The sequence below is a fragment of the Somniosus microcephalus genome, unplaced genomic scaffold (assembly GCF_052327205.1).
Source record: "Somniosus microcephalus isolate GS21.2 unplaced genomic scaffold, FLI_Smic_1.0 scaffold10, whole genome shotgun sequence".
Taxonomy (NCBI): domain Eukaryota; kingdom Metazoa; phylum Chordata; class Chondrichthyes; order Squaliformes; family Somniosidae; genus Somniosus; species Somniosus microcephalus.
In genome coordinates this window covers 1426996-1443343 of record NW_028225197.1, presented here as the reverse complement: position 1 = coordinate 1443343, position 16348 = coordinate 1426996, and the positions used below count along the sequence as shown (strand labels likewise).

The 16348-nt window shown below is 49.1% G+C and overlaps 1 pseudogene; it reads left to right on the top strand.

Moving 5' to 3' along the window:
* LOC147083975 (uncharacterized) overlaps positions 1-6590 on the top strand; it is a 40337-nt pseudogene extending 33747 nt beyond the window's left edge.
* The last annotated feature ends 9758 nt before the right edge of the window (positions 6591-16348 follow it).

Sequence of the window (16348 nt, the reverse complement as noted above, 5' to 3'; positions counted from 1 at the left end):
ACCCCCTCCCCTTTTACACCCCCCTCTGTCTCGCCTGAAGATTCTATACCCCGGAATATTGAGCTGCCAGTCCTGACCCTCCCTCAACCATGTCTCCGTGATAGCAACAATATCGTACTCCCATGTGTTCAACAACAACTTCAGTTCATCCACCTTATTTGCAAGACTCCTTGCATTAAAATAAATGCCTTCCAGCCCTGCCATATTCCCTTTTGCCTTCACATATTTGCTCTGCCTTCCCAGCTGACTTGTTTTTTCCTCTGTATTTGGCTGTAAATCACCCCCTACTATAGCTCCACTCTGTACCCCATCCCCCTGCCAAGTTAGTTTAAACCCCCCCCAGCAGTGCTAGCAAACCTCCCCGCAAGGATATTGGTTCCCCTCTGGTTCAGGTGTAAACCGTCCGACTTGTACAAGTCCCACCTTTCCCAGAAGCAGACCCAGTGATCCAGGAAACTAAAGCCCTCCCCCCTGCACCATCCCTTTAGCCACGCATTCATCTGTTCTATCTTCCTATTCCTATACCCACTAGCACGTGGCACGGGGAGTAATCCAGAGATTACAACCTTTGAGGTCCTGCTCTTTAATCCTTCACCTAGCTCCTTAAATTCTTGCTGCAGGACCTCATCCCTCTTTTTACCTATGTCGTTGGTACCAATGTGGACCACGACCTCTGGCTGTTCACCCTCCCCCTCCAGAATGCCCTGCAGCTGCTCAGTGATATCCTTGACCCTGGCACCAGGGAGGCAACAAACCATCCTGGATTCACGTCTACGGCCACAGAAACGCCTATCTGTTCCCCTTACTATAGAATCCCCTACCACTATTGCTCTCCCACTCTTTTTCCCCCCTTCCTAGGCAGCAGGAGCACCCCCAGTGCCAGCAAGTTGGCTGCTGCTGCCTTCCCCTGGTGAGTCATCCCCCCCAACAGTATCCAAAGCGGTATACTTGTTTGAGAGGGGAATGGTCACAGGGGTCTCCTGCACTACCTGCCTGCTTCTATTGCTCCGCCTGGTGGTCACCCATTTCCTGTCTTCCTGTGCAGCCCTTCCCTGCGGTGTGACCAACTCACTAAACGTGCTATCCACGACCCTCTCAGCATCGTGAATGCTCAACAACCCATCCACCCGCAGCTCCAGCGCCTCAATGCAGTCTGCTAGTAGCTGCAGATGGATGCATCTCTGGCACACGTGGTCATCAGGGGCACCGGGGTCCCTGAATTCCCACATAGAGCAAGAGGAGCATATCACGGGGCTGGGCTCACCTGGCATGACCTTCCTTTTACTTAATTTAAATTAATTTACTACCACCAATTAAAAATATCTCTAAGGCGCTTGTATAGTCTACCAACAGTCCCTGCTACACCAGAAAAGACCCTAGTAACTATAAACTACAGAGTTAAAGTTTAAAAAGAGAAATACTCACCAACCAATCACTTACCTGCTCCCTGGTGACGTCACACTCTGATTACTTTTTACCTCTCTCCTCTGCTGTTGATTTGGTGGGCCTCACCTCGCACTGCCGCCGCTTTTAACTGCCGCCGGTCACTGCCCCTTCACAGGTCCGATGCTCTGATCGGGCCTCACCTCGCACTGCCGCCGCTTTTAAGCTCTGCCGGTCACTGCCCCTTCACAGGTCCGATGCTCTGATCGGGCCTCACCTCGCAACTTCGTTCTTTCGTTCTTCTGCCAATCACCTTAAATCTGTGTCCTCTGGTTCGCGACCCTACCGCCAATGGGAACAGTTTCTACTCTGTCCGGACCCATCATGATTTTGAACACCTCTATCAAATCTCCTCTCTACCTTCTCTGCTGTAAGGAGAACCACCCCAGCTTCTTGAGTCTATCCACGTAACTGAAGTCCCTCATCCCTTATCCCTGGAACCACTCTTGTAAATCTTTTCTGCACCATCTCTAAGGCCTTCACATCCTTCCTAAAGTGCGGTGCCCAGAATTGAACACAATACTCCAGATGAGACTGAACAAGTGTTTTATAAAGGTTCATCATAACTTCCTTGCCTTTGGACTCTGCCTCTGTTTATAAAGTCCAGGATCCCATATGCTTTTTTAACTGCTTTCTCAACCTGCCCTGCCACCTTCAACGATTTGTGCACACATATCCCCAGGTCTCTCTGTTCATGCACCCACTTTAGAATTGTACCCTTTAGTTTATATTGCCTCACTTGGTTCTTCCTACCAAAATGTATCACTTTGCACTTTTCTGCATTAAATTTCATCTCTCACGTGTCCGCCCATTCCACCAACCTGTCTATGTCTTCTTGAAATCTATCACTATCCTCCTCACTGTTCACTATACTTCCAAGTTTTCTGTCATCTGCAAATTTTGAAACTGTGCCCTGTACACCCAAGTCCAAGTCATTAATATATATCAAGTAAAGCAGTGGTCCTAGTACCGACCCCTGGGGAACACCACTGTGTACCTTCCTCCAGTCCGAAAAACAACCATTCACCACTACTCTCTGTTTTCTGTCACTTTGCCAATTTTGTATCCATGTTGCCACTGTCCCTTTTATTCCATGGGCTTCAGCGTTGCTGGCAAGCCTATTATGTGGCACTTGTCGAACGCCTTTTGGAAATCCATGTGCACCACGTTAACCGCATTGCCCTCATCAACCCTCGCTGTTACCTCATCAAAAAACTCAATTAGAATCAGAGCGGCCGGGCCCGGCGGACGTGCAGCCAGAGCTCCGGCACCAGGAAACCCAGGGTGCAGTGCCTCCCCCATCCGAGCCGCCGCTTCCCGGTTTCTTCAGCCGGTTCCACCGAGTCCGAATCGGGAAAAGGACAGGAGCCAGGCTCCCAGAATGGCCCGTGGCCCCGGGGAGCATGCGCACCCTCAGTGGGGAAATCAGCGCGTTGGATAGAGCGGTTTCTGGGGCATGGGGGATTGTGGGTGCTGCGGCCGCCATTAGTCAGCGGCTGTCGGGAAGAGTTTTATTTCAGGCTGACGGAAGGTAGGTCCCTGGCCGCCTGTGTAGGTCTTTTTGTTGCTTCATTGTTGAAGATGTAACTGGGAAAATAGATAAGGGAGAACCAGTGGATGTTGTGTATTTGGACTTTCAGAAGGCTTTCGATAAGGTCCCACATAAGAGATTAGCATGTAAAGTTAAGGCACCTGGGATTGGGGGCAAGGTATTAACTTGGATAGAGAACTGGTTGGCAGACAGAAAGCAAAGAGTTGGAATAAACGGGTCTTTTTCCGAGTGGCAGGCAGTGACTAGTGGGGTACCGCAGGGATCAGTCCTTGGACCCCAGCTATTCACAATATATATTAATGATCTAGACAAGGGAACTAGATGTAATATCTCCAAATTTGCAGACGACACAAAGCTGGGTGGGCGTGTGTGCTGTGAGGAGGATGCCGAGAAACTACAGGATGATTTGGACAGGTTGGGTGATTGGGCAGAAGCATGGCAGATGCAATATAATGTGGATAAATGTGAGGTTATCCACTTTGGTGGCCAAAACAGGAAGGCAAATTATTATCTGAATGGCAATAGATTGGGAGAAGGGGAAGTGAAACGAGGCCTGGGTGTCCTTGTGCACCAGTCGCTGAAGGTAAGCATGCAGGTGCAGTAGGCGGTTAAGAAGGCAAATGGTATGTTGGCCTTCATAGCGAGAGGGTTTGAGTACAGGAACAAGGATGTCTTGCTGCAGTTGTACAGGGCCTTGGTGAGACCACATCTTGAGTATTGTGTGCAGTTTTGGTCGCCTTATCTGAGGAAGGATGTTATTGCCGTGGAAGGAGTTCAGCGAAGGTTCACCAGGCTGATACCTGGGATGGCAGGAATGACGTATGAGGAGAGATTGGGACGATTGGGCTTGTACTCACTGGAGTTTCGAAGAATGAGAGGGGATCTCATTGAAACTTATAAAATTCTGACAGGGCTGGACAGACTAGATGCAGGAAGGATGTTCCCGATGGTTGGGGAGTCCAGAACCAGGGGTCACAGTCTAAGGATAAGGGGTAGGCCATTTAGGACTGAAATGAGGAGGAATTTCTTCACCCAGTGAGTGGTGAACCTGTGGAATTCTCTACCACAGAAGGCAGTAGAGGCCAATACATTAAATATATTCAAGAAGGAGTTGGATATATTTCTTAATGCTAAAGGGATCAAGGGGTTTGGGGAGAAAGCAGGTACCGGGTACTGAACTTGGATGATCAGCCATGATCGCATTGAATGGTGGAGCAGGCTCAAGGGGCCGAATGGCCTACTCCTGCTCCTATCTTCTGTGTTTCTATGTTTCAGTTTGAGCTGGAGTGGAGATGGCGGAGAAGCTGCTGGGTTTAACCCCCAGTACTTCTGAGCCCAGGAGGACCCAACAATTTCCAATGTGAGACTATCAAGGGAGGTGGATTCTGGGGGCGATTAGGTTGTTAAACAGACACTGTCCGTACAATGTAAAAGAGTATTGTTTTAGGAACAAGTATTTCTGTACAGGCTTTTAATCCAGTTTACATCTACAGATTTGTTTTAATTCATTCTTGGGATGTGGGCGTAGCTCGCAAGAGCAGCAAATATTGCCAATCCCCAGTTTCCCGTTGAGAAGGGGGTGGTGAGTCGCCTTCTTGAACTACTGCAGTCCGTGTGGTGAAGGTATTCCCACAATGTTGTTCGGTAAGGAGTTCCAGGATTATGACCCAGCAACGATGAATATATCTGAGTCAGGATGACGTGTGACTTGGCGGGGAACTTGGAGGTGATGGTGCTCCCATACAACAGCTGCCCTTGTCCTTCTAGGTGGTGGAGGTTGTGGGTTTTGGAGGTTCTATCAAAGTTCTGGTCGAGTTGCAGATGTATAAAGTTCCTTTCCTTCGCCCCCTCCCCCTCCCACCTCTCTCTCTCTCTCTCTCTTTCCTCCCATAGAGGCCAGAGTCTTGTGTAGGCCCAGACCAGGTGGCGGATTCCCTTCCCTGAAGGACATCAGTGAACCAGTTGGGTTTTTATGACAATCTGGCAGCTTTCATGGTCACTTTTTCTAGTGCCGGCCCCACAATTGACCAGATTCATTGAGCTCAATTTCACAACCTGCCTTTGTTTTCTTGTGGGTTGTCTCTCACACTCCCTGTTTTAAATTAATTTTACAGACACTGGAAGGGGAGGATTTACAGACGGTAAGCTCAAACCAAACATCACTTCAAGATCTGACAGAGTCACTCGACTCATCGGATCTGAATATCATCGGCCTCTGAACATGGAAGCAAAAAGCACCGTTCACAGCGGGGAGAAACCGTTCACATGTTCTGTGTGTGGACGAGGCTTCAGCCGATCCTCTGGCCTAGCGAGACACAAGCGCATTCACACCGGGGAGAGGCCGTTCACCTGCTCTGAGTGTGGGAAGGGATTCACTCAGTCATCCCACCTACTGACACACCAGCGAGTTCACACCGGGGAGTGGCCATTCACCTGCTCTGCGTGTGGGAAGGGATTCACTCAGTCATCTGAACTTCAGACACACCAGCGTGTTCACACCGGGGAGAGACCGTTCACCTGCTCTGAGTGTGGGAAGGGATTTACTAATTCATCCAACCTGCTGAGACACCAGCGAGTTCACACTGGAGCGAGACCGTTCACCTGCTCTGAGTGTGGGAAGAGATTCACTAATTCATCCAATCTGCTGATACACCAGCGAGTTCACAGCGGGGAGAGGCCGTTCACCTGCTCTGAGTGTGGGAAGGGATTCACTAATTCATCCCACCTGCTGAGACACCAGCGAGTTCACACTGGGGAGAGGCCGTTCACCTGCTTTGAGTGTGGGAAGGGATTCATTAATTCATCCAACCTGCTGAATCACCAGCGAGTTCAGACTGGGGAGAGGCCGTTCACCTGCTCTGAGTGTGGGAAGGGATTCACTCAGTCATCTCACCTGCTGACACACCAGCGAGTTCACACTGGGGAGAGGCCGTTCACCTGCTCTGAGTGTGGGAAGGGATTCACTAATTCATCCCACCTGCTGACACACCAGCGAGTTCACACTGGGGAGAGGCCGTTCACCTGCTCTGAGTGTGGGAAGGGATTCATTAATTCATCCAACCTGCTGAATCACCAGCGAGTTCACACTCGGGAGAGGCCGTTCACCTGCTCTGAGTGTGGGAAGGGATTCACTAATTCATCCAAGCTGCTGAATCACCAGCGAGTTCACACTTGGGAGAGACCGTTCACCTGCTCCGTGTGAGGGAAGGGATTCACTCTGGCATCCAAACTGCTGACACATCAACAAGTTCACACTGTGGAGAGGCCATTCACCTGCTCTGAGTGTGGGAAGGGATTCACTCTGGCATCCAAACTGATGACACACCAGTGAGTTCACACTGGGGAGAGGTCGTTCTCCTGCTCTGTGTGTGGGAAGAGATTCACTCAGTCATCCGACCTGCTGAGACACCAGCGAGTTCACAAGTGACTGCAGGGTTTGGATTCTGCTGTTATTGCTGCTGTTAATCACATTCAGGACTGAACCATGTTCATTCTGACAGTTGGGGGTTTCTGCTGATGTTAATAACCCCTATAACTGGGCTGGAGTTTAATATTCTGGATAGATGTCAAATAAACGAGCTTTGTTTTAAACACATTATTGTAGATTTTCTTCTTTCCCACCTGAGTGTTTAGCATCACCTGGCTGGAGCTCAGAAAGGACAAACTGGGGGAGGATCGTACGACAGGAACAGAACTCCAGCCTGGACACAGTCCTTCAGGGCCACACTGAGAGGGGCAAACGGCACTTTGGTCTTTCTTGTCTCTCTTCACTGACAGCAAAGTTGCCGTGCAGGTTAATCTCGAGGCGTGTGAGAAACGTGTCCCAGCTGCTCTCTGCCATGGTTCAGAGCTCCTAGGCACGGAACAGAAGGCTCCTTTAGGAATGTACCCCAGTGCTTTTTTTTTAATGGCCTTATTAACCTGTGTTGATACTTTTAGTGATTTGTGTATCTGTATCCCTGGATCCCTCTGCTCCTCCAGCCCATTTAGACTCTTAGGGAGAAATTCGGTGGCGCCGGGGCTAATTTTAGCGCCCCGAAAATGTTAGCGCCCCTGCGCATTAAATTCAGTGGTAGCGCCCCAGGCAGGAGGCAGGGTGCTACTGGAAGCGCTCCCCTCCCTCTTGAGGCGCTACCAGTGAATTTCACGGCGCTTCGTGTAACACGCCACGCCCGTCGGCACATAGCACCGTGTCATAGCAGACCTCCCTCCCTGATTAAAGGGGCGGGGCCTAGCACTGCACACACCGGGGCCCTGCTGGACCACCAGGGAGTGGGGTGTCAGATCAAGAGGAGCGCCGGGCTGTGCGATCGCGGCCGACACCCCGAAGAAGAAAGGGGAAGGGGGCAGTCGCTGGCTGTCGGCCAAAATAAAAAGTTGCCGCCCAACACCTGCCCTTTAAGTGGCGTCGCCACGGCTGCAGAAACGACCCCTGACCCTGTCAGACATATCGTCCGGCGATAGGTCAGGGGTCGCAACCCAAGGTTGCAGCCGGGGTGCTGCGCGTGGTGATGACATCATTACCGGTGGTGCAGTGCCGCGGGGAGCCACCGACTACATCCGCCGCTAACCTCCTGCTGAATATCGCGGGAGGCACAAAGCAACCCAATTTCACCCCCTTGTCCAAGTAGTGAGTGGCCTTCTTATTCTAGTGGGGTACTGCAAGGATCGGTCCTAGGACCCCAGCTGTTCACAATATATAATGATCTGGACTAGGGAATTGGATGTAATATCTCCAAATTTGCAGACGACACAAAGCTGGGTGGGAGGGTAAGCTGTGAGGAGGATGTCATGAAACTCCAGTACGATTTGGACAGGTTGGGTGATTGGGCAGAAACATGGCAAATGCACTATAATGTGGATAAATGTGAGGTTATCCACTTTGGTGGCAAAAACAGGAAGGCAGATTATTATTTGAATGGCAATAGATTGGGAGAAGGGGAAGTGCAAAGAGACCTGGGTGTTATTGTGCACCAGTCGCTGAAGGTAAGCATGCAGGTGCAGCAGGCGGTTAAGAAGGCAAATGGTATGTTGGCCTTCGTAGCAAGAGGGTTCGAGTACAGGAACAAGGATGTCTTGCTACAGTTGTACAGGGCCTTGGTGAGACCGCACCTTGAGTATTGTGTGCAGTTTTGGTCACCTTACCTGAGGAAGGACGTTCTTGCCATGGAGGGAGTGCAGCGAAGATTCACCAGGCTGATACCTGGGATGGCAGGAATGATGTATGAGGAGAGATTGTGTCGATTGGGCTTAAACTCACTGGAGTTTAGAAGATTGAGAGGGGATCTCATCGAAACCTATAAAATTCTGTCAGGTCTGGACAGACTAGATGCAGGAAGGATGTTTATGATGGCCGGGGAGTCCAGAACCAGGGGTCATAGTCTAAGGATAATGGGTAAGCCATTTGGGACTGAAATGAGGAGGAACTTCTTCACCCAGAGAGTGGTGAACCTGTGGAATTCTCTGCCACAGAGGGCGGTGGAGGCCAGTTCATTAAATATATTCAAGAAAGAGTTGGATATATTTCTTGAGGCTAAAGGGATCAAGGGATATGGGGAGAAGGCAGGGACAGGGTACTGAATTTGGATGATCAGCCATGATCTCATTGAATGGCAGAGCAGGCTCAAAGGGCCGAATGGCCTACTCCTGCTCCTATCTTCTATGTTTCTGTTTCTATGTTTCTTCCCACCAAAACACACCACCTCACACTGACCTATAGTGAAATTCATTAACACACCACCTCACACTGATCTATAGTGAAATTCATTAACACACCACCTCACACTGATCTGCAGTGAAATTCATTAACACACCACCTCACACCGATCTACAGTGAAATTCATTAACACACCACCTCACACTGATCTATAGTGAAATTCATTAACACACCACCTCACACTGGTCTCTAGTGAAATTCATTAACACACCACCTCACACTGATCTATAGTGAAATTCATTAACACGCCACTTCACACTGATCTACAGTGAAATTCATTTGCCAATTACACGCCCATTCTGAAATTTATTAATGTCTTCTTGCATTTTGTCTTCCTCAGTATTAACTCTACCTCCCAATTTGGTGCTATCGACAAACTTTGAAATTGTTCTTCTGATTCACGTGTCCAAATCGTTTATGTAAATGGTGAACAATAGTGATCCCAGCGCCGATCCTTGTGGAACACCACTTCCCACCTTTTGCCAGTCTGAGTAGCTACTCTTAACCCCTACTCTCTGTTTTCTGTTTTGTGACCAGCTTGCTATCCATAACAGTATGTAAGGTCGACAAGATGACCAAGGTCAGTCCGTGTGGAGTGAAGGGCCAGGCAGCAGAATGGATGGAAAGCTGGCTACAAAACAGAAATCAGAGGGTTGGAGTTAAGGGAAGTTTGTTGTGATCTTTCCATCCATTCTGCTGCCTGGCCCTTGACTCCACACGGCCTGACCGTGGTCATCTTGTAGACCATACATACTGCAGACACAGTGCACCAGTGGTGGGGGGGGTGAATATTGAGTCCTGTGGCAGGGGCGCTGATGAAGTGGATTTCTCTGTCCATGAGTTTTGAGGCATCGCTAGTTGCGTTTTTCACCTCTTTCCACCTTTAAAAAAAACCTTGCTGCCAGTTTATTAAAGCCATTAACAGCCGCTCGGGTGGGACACACCAATAAATGAGGCCTTGTTTCCCTCAGAATGACAGGCCTGAACCCGAGTTAGAAAACATTCAGTAATTAAACCAGACTGGGCGGGGCCTGAGGTGCGAGTTAGTAACGGAAAATTGGTGGCCAGCGTACTTCACACCAGGGCTGAGGACCCGGGGACTCGGGTTTCTGTATCATTTATTGATTCATTTTGTTTATTGTCGAATCTCAATCAGACTGGCGGGTCATCTTGCTGTCTGACGGAGGCGAGGTTCCCCAATGGAGGACTCTCTATGCGGGAGTCCTTCCCAGCACCATTGGGGATCTGGGGTGGAGACTGTTGCAGGGAGCTGTCGTGTGCAACAGTTTTTAAACTCCTTTCCGGACTCCAAGTTCAGATGTGTTTTCTGTGGCCTAGAGGAGTCCATGGGCCGTGTATATATTCAGTGTGAGAGGTTGCAGCCCCTGTGTAGTTACCTGAAGGGGCTGCTCCTCAACTCTTGGTTACACTTTAGCCCCACGCTCCTAATCTTTGGCCGCCCGGTGCGGAGTGGGGGTGGGTAAGTGGGAGGATCTTCTCCTGGACCTGCTCTTGCACCTGGTGAAAACAGCAATTTGTAGGCCCAGGATGGGCAGGGCCCATGGGGGGGTCACTCTGGCTGCCTGCCTCTCTCCCATGGTCTTGTCCCTGCTCGGGTGGCCCTGGAGAGGGAGCAGGCGGTGTCCACCGGTTCACTTGATACCTTTCGTGTCCACCAGTCGAGGAAGGTATCAAGATGCGATAATCGATCCTCACAATCACATTGTGATTTAATTATTAATTGTGTGTGTGTCACAAATACATTTCTTCTATTTTGATACAAAAGTTCTACTAGACATGTTAAACTACTAGTTATTTAATCAGGGCTGCAGCTGCTGAAAGGTTGACTGTACTGAGGTTTGTGGCCAGAGCTGGCAGACGTGTTGTTCTGAAGTCTGATGTCTCACACCTGAAGAGTCTGTTTATGTCGTGTTGTAATGACCTTTTTCTGCTGCCTGGTGTCAGAAATAGAAATCAAAGGAATATGATGCCCCACTCTGTTAATCAACTCTTTGACACATTTCCATTTCTTAATTTACAAAGATCACAACTCCATTAGTGAACAATGGATTGCCAGTCTGCCACTTTTTAGTGAGGCTTGAAAGGATTCGCTGTGAAGCTACACCTGCCCATCTGTCTGTTAGATTGTACTTGGAAGAAGTTGAGTTTGAATCTAACAATTCTGAAATTGGGAGCTTTTAATGATTTCTGTTTTTCACATAACTATATAGTGATGTGATCAGTCAAAGCAAATTAACAGATGGTGCTATTTACTGAACACAACTGAATAATTCTACAAGGATGCTATCGCAGTCTTCCTCAGTATTAACTACACCCCCCAATTTAGTGTCATCAGCAAATTTTGAAATTGTACTTCTGATTCCCAAGTCCAAATCATTCATGAAAATGGTGAACAACAGTGGTCCCAGCACCAATCCCCATGGAACACCACTTCCCACCTTCCACCCGTCTGAGTAAATACCTTTAACTCATCCCGTCACTATAACTGGACTTGTCTCCATTCCCGTGCCGAGGGGATTGCTGTACCAGACGGGAGGGGCAACATTTGGGGACTCTCGATTCTCCACCAATTCCCATTCCCCTTCTTTCTGGTGGATAATGGAGGTGCCACTGTGTGTAATGTGTAAGTCAGTAAGAGTTGTCAGCGAGGATTAATCAGCACTTTCTAATTGGAGATGATAATTAATGGAATCTTTCAGACAATGAATTGTAGATTTTATAGCAAAGATTAATATACGATTGAAGTAAAAGTTCATAATTTTATTGTAAAATATTTCAGGAACACACATCAGAAATTAAGGGGAAAGATCAGACAGCAGTACTTAAAGGGACTCTGCAGCCCCAACAACTCAATCAGCTATATATCTAGAATATTAAAATCCAGCCCAGTTATAGGGGTTATTAACATCAGCAGAAACAAACCCCAACTGTCAGAATGAACATGGTTCAGTCCTGGATGTGATTAACAGCAGCAATAACAGCAGAATCAAACCTCTGCAGTCACTTGTGAACTTGCTGGTGTCTCAGCAGGTTGGATGACTGATTGAATCCCTTCCCACACACTGAGCAGGTGAATGGCCTCTCCCCAGTGTGAATGCGCTGGTGTCTCAGAAGGTCAGAGGAATTAGTGAATCCCTTCTCACACACGGGGCAGGTGAACGGCCTCTCCCCAGTGTGAACTCGCTGGTGTCTCAGATGGTCAGAGGAATTCGTGAATCCCTTCTCACACACGGGGCAGGTGAACGGCCTCTCCCCAGTGTGAACTCGCTGGTGTCTCAGATGGTCAGAGGAATTAGTGAATCCCTTCTCACACACAGGGCAGGTGAATGGTCTCTCCCCAGTGTGAATGCGCTGGTGCTCAATGACGTGAGATGATTGCCTGGACCTCTTCCCACATTGAGAGCAACTGAATGGTCTCTCCTCAGTGTGAAGTCGCTGGTGTGTCAGAAGGTGGGATGACTGACTAAATCCCTTCCCACACTTGGAGCAGGTGAACGGTCTCTCCCCGGTGTGACTGCATCAATGAGTTTCCAGCTGGGATGGGGAGCTAAATCCCTTCCCACAGTCCCCACATTCCCACAGTTTCTCCGTGGTGTGGGTGTCCTTGTGTCTCTCCAGGTTGGACAATCGGTTGAAGCCTCATCCACACACACAACACGTGTACGGTTTCTCCCCGCTGTGAACGGTGAGATGTTTTTTCAGACTGTGTAAGTGGTTAAAGCTCTTTCCACAGTCAGTGCACTGGAACACTCTCACTTGGGTGTGTGTGTCTCGGTGCTTTTCCAGTCACACCGATCTTTGAAATCTTTTCCCACAGACAGAACAGGCAAACATTTCTCCTTCCACATTCAAAGGCCGATGATATTCCCTGTAAAAGCAGTTTACAAAAGACATCACTGTAAGTTCAGGATTAAAATTCAGAACAGATAATTCTAGTTTCTATGGAACATTCCTCTCTTATTACGTAGAATTACACAGATTGTACAGCACAGAAACAGGCCAATCGGCCCAACTGGTCCATGTGGTGTTTATGCTCCACACGAGCCTCCTCCCATCTCTCTTCATCTCACCCTATCAGCATCTCCTTCTATTCCTTTCTCCCATGTGTTTATCCAGCTTCCCCTTAAATACATCCATGCTCTTCACCTCAACTACTCCCTGTGGCAGCAAGTTCCACATTCTCAGCACCCTCTGGGTGAAGGAGTTTAATCTAAATAGGACTTCCCTGGGCAGCCAATCAGCACTGCTGCCTCTTTTATGCATTTCCTGGCGAGGCAAAACAGTTGATATTTTCTGATCAAAAAGAGCTGAGCTCGGCAGCATTAGTCCTGTTTTGCCTCCTTTGGAGACCAGGTGTACGAGCAGAGTGAGTGCAGCCTTCACAGCAACCGCAATAAAATTGTTGCAGTTGTGAAGGAACTTTGTGTCAGTGCACTGGACCACAAACAAAATATGTGTGTCGATGGTTGTCTTATTACCCTACTGTAAAGTGCCTTGAGATATTTTAAAAGCTCTATATAAAGGTCAGTTGTTGTTGGTGTATAGAGAACTCTGTTGAAATTTACTGAAATGATCAATAACCAAGGAAGATCATTTCTTTATAATTGCACAATACTGCGGATGCTGGAAATCTGAAATAACAACAGAAAATGCTGGAAATACTCAGCAGGCCAGGCAGCATCCGTGGAGAGAGAAACAGAGTTAACGTTTCAGGTCTGGGACCCTTCATCAGAACTGGAAAAAGCTGGAGGTGTAACAGATATTAAGCAGGTGCAGAGACGGGGGGGGGGGGGCGGGGGGGTTAGGAGGGGAGGAAGGAGTAGAAAGAATATCCTGTACTTTTGTAAGAGGCAGGAAAGATAAAATGTTGCAAATGGGAATGGCAAAAATCATACTGCATGAGAAATAGGGGCAGGGATAATTATCTGAAATTGTTGAACTCGATGTTGAGTCCGGCAGGCTGTAAAGTGCCCAATCGAAAGATGAGGTGCTGTTCCTCGAGCTTACGTTGAGCTTCATTGGAACAATGCAATAGCCCGAGGACAGAGAGATCAGAGTGGGAGTGAAGCGGTGAATTAAAGTGACAGTCGACCGGAAGCTCAGGGTCACCCGTACGGACTGAACGGAGGTGTTCCGCAAAGCGGTCACCCAATCTGCGTTTGGTCTCCCCAATGTAGAGGAGACCATATCGTGAGCAGTGAATACAGTATATTAAATTGCAGGAAGTACAAGTAAATCGCTGTTTCACCTGGAAGGGGTGTTTGGGGCCCTGGACAGTGGGAAGGGAGGAGGTAAAAGGGCAGGTGTTGCATCTCCTGCGCTTGCACGGGAAGGTGCCAGGTGAAGGAGCAGGGCTGTTGGGGGTGATTGAGGAGTGGACCAGGGTGTCGTGGAGAGAGCGGTCCCTTCGGAATGCTGAAAGGGGAGGTGAGGGGAAGATGTGTTTGGTGGTGGGATCACGTTGGAGGTGGCGGAAATGGCGGAGGATGATCCGTTGAATGTGGAGGCTGGTGGGGTGAAAGGTGAGGACAAGGGGAACCCTGTCGTGGTTCTGGGAGGGAGGGGCAGGGGTGAGAGCAGAAGTGCGGGAAATAGAACGGACACGGTCCAGGGCCGTGTCAACCACAGTAGAGGGGAATCCTCGGTTGAGGGAAAAGGAAGACATGTCAGAAGCACTAGTATGGAAGGTGGCATCGTCAGAACAGACGCGGCGGAGATGGAGAAACTGGGAGAATGGAATAGAGTCCTTACAGGAAGCGGGGTGGGAGGAAGTGTAGTCCAGGTAGCTGTGGGAGTCGGTGGGCTTGTAGTGGATGTTTTCATTTCTTTGTTTGGTTCTGTTAGTTTTCATCGAATCATGGAAAAGTACAGCACGAAGGAGGCCATTCGGCCCATCGTGCCTGTGCTGGCTCTTAGAAAGAGCACTCGTGCTTCGTCCCACATCCCTGCTTGTTGTCCGTAACCCTGTAAGATCCTCATCCTCAAGTACCCGCCCAACTCCCTTTTAAAATCATTGATGGAATCAGCTCATGACCTTTTCAGGTCGAGCGTTCCAGATCCCGACAACTCTCTGAGTTTTATTCAATTGTTACCACAGTTGCTTCTGTGAAGGTTTAATAATAAATGCATTTTGCTATGAAAGCAATTAAAACATTCCTAGTATATAAATAGACAGGTGCATCAAAATATTAAAATTGTGGGAGGGAGGGCAGTGCTCGCCCAGGGCCCAATAAACAATGGAATTCTTGTTTCCCAACCCAATGCTCAGAAGATGAAGTCCCAGAGCTGCCTCTGGCTCGGTTCCACCTGCCCTATTCTGACAAGCTGAGGTGTTGGTCAGTGCACTGTGATTGCCCTGTGGGCAGAAAATGGCAAATCTAGAAATATGACCAAAATAACACATTTTAACCCCAAAGCTGTAAATCCCCGTCCCACACACTCTCCCGCCTCCCTGTGCTGAAATCCAAACCCATCGCACCATCTCCAACATTTCTTTCCTCCACTCCCAGTTTTCCCCCTCCCTCTGCTCTGGTTGGGTTCAGTTCTACACCCACTGTGTGCAGAGTGAGAATAAAATCAATGAGTCAATGATTGTCTCTCCTGGTCACTGGGACCCTGAAACCTTCAGTTCAACACCCACTGTGTGCAGAGTGAGAATAAAATCAGAGTCAATGATTGTCTCTCCTGGTCACTGGGACCCTGAAACCTTCAGTTCTCCACCTGCTGTGTGTAGAGTGAGAATAAAACCAGAGTCAATGATTGTCTCTCCTGGTCACTGGGACCCTGAAACCTTCAGTTCAACACCCACTGTGTGCAGAGTGAGAATAAAATCAATGAGTCAATGATTGTCTCTCCTGGTCACTGGGACCCTGAAACCTTCACTTCTCCACCTGCTGTGTGTAGAGTGAGAATAAAACCAGAGTCAATGATTGTCTCTCCTGGTCACTGGGACCCTGAAGCCCCGCCCACTCTCTGTTCCTGTACCAAGATGGCCGCACATGCACCGTGCTGCTGGTGGAACCGGTCTGTCTTTCCTCCACCAAGATGGCGGCGCCTAACATGGGCCTGTCACCGAGAAAAGGCCTCACTGCTGCTGTCCGGCGGAACACATTTGGTTGCTGGATCTCATTCGGGCCTGAGACCATTTTCCAACTTTATAAACTCTGCGGTGCGGCCTACCCACAGTTTATTCATCTCCCGACCCCGCTCCCACCGACCTGCAGCTCTGCCCGGCGACCGCGCGGGGCTTTCTCTGTAAAGTCGGTGAGGGACACGTGACCCGAGCCCAGGGCCTGATTGATGGAAGCTTCCGACCAATAAGAACATAAGAAATAGGAGCAGGAGTAGGTCAATCGGCCCCTCGAGCCTGCTCTGCCATTCAATAAGATCATGGCTGATCTGATCCTAACCGCCAATCTACTATCACAGAACCATCTCCTGAATCTAACAGAATTAGACACACGAAATAGGAGCAGGATCAGGCTACACAGACCTGGGCCCGCTCCGCTACCCACAGGGCCATGTCCGATCCGAACCTAGACTCATGTCCAAATTCCTGCCCGCTCCCCGTAACCCTTAATTCCCTTTACTTCTAGGAAACTGTCTATTTCTGTTTT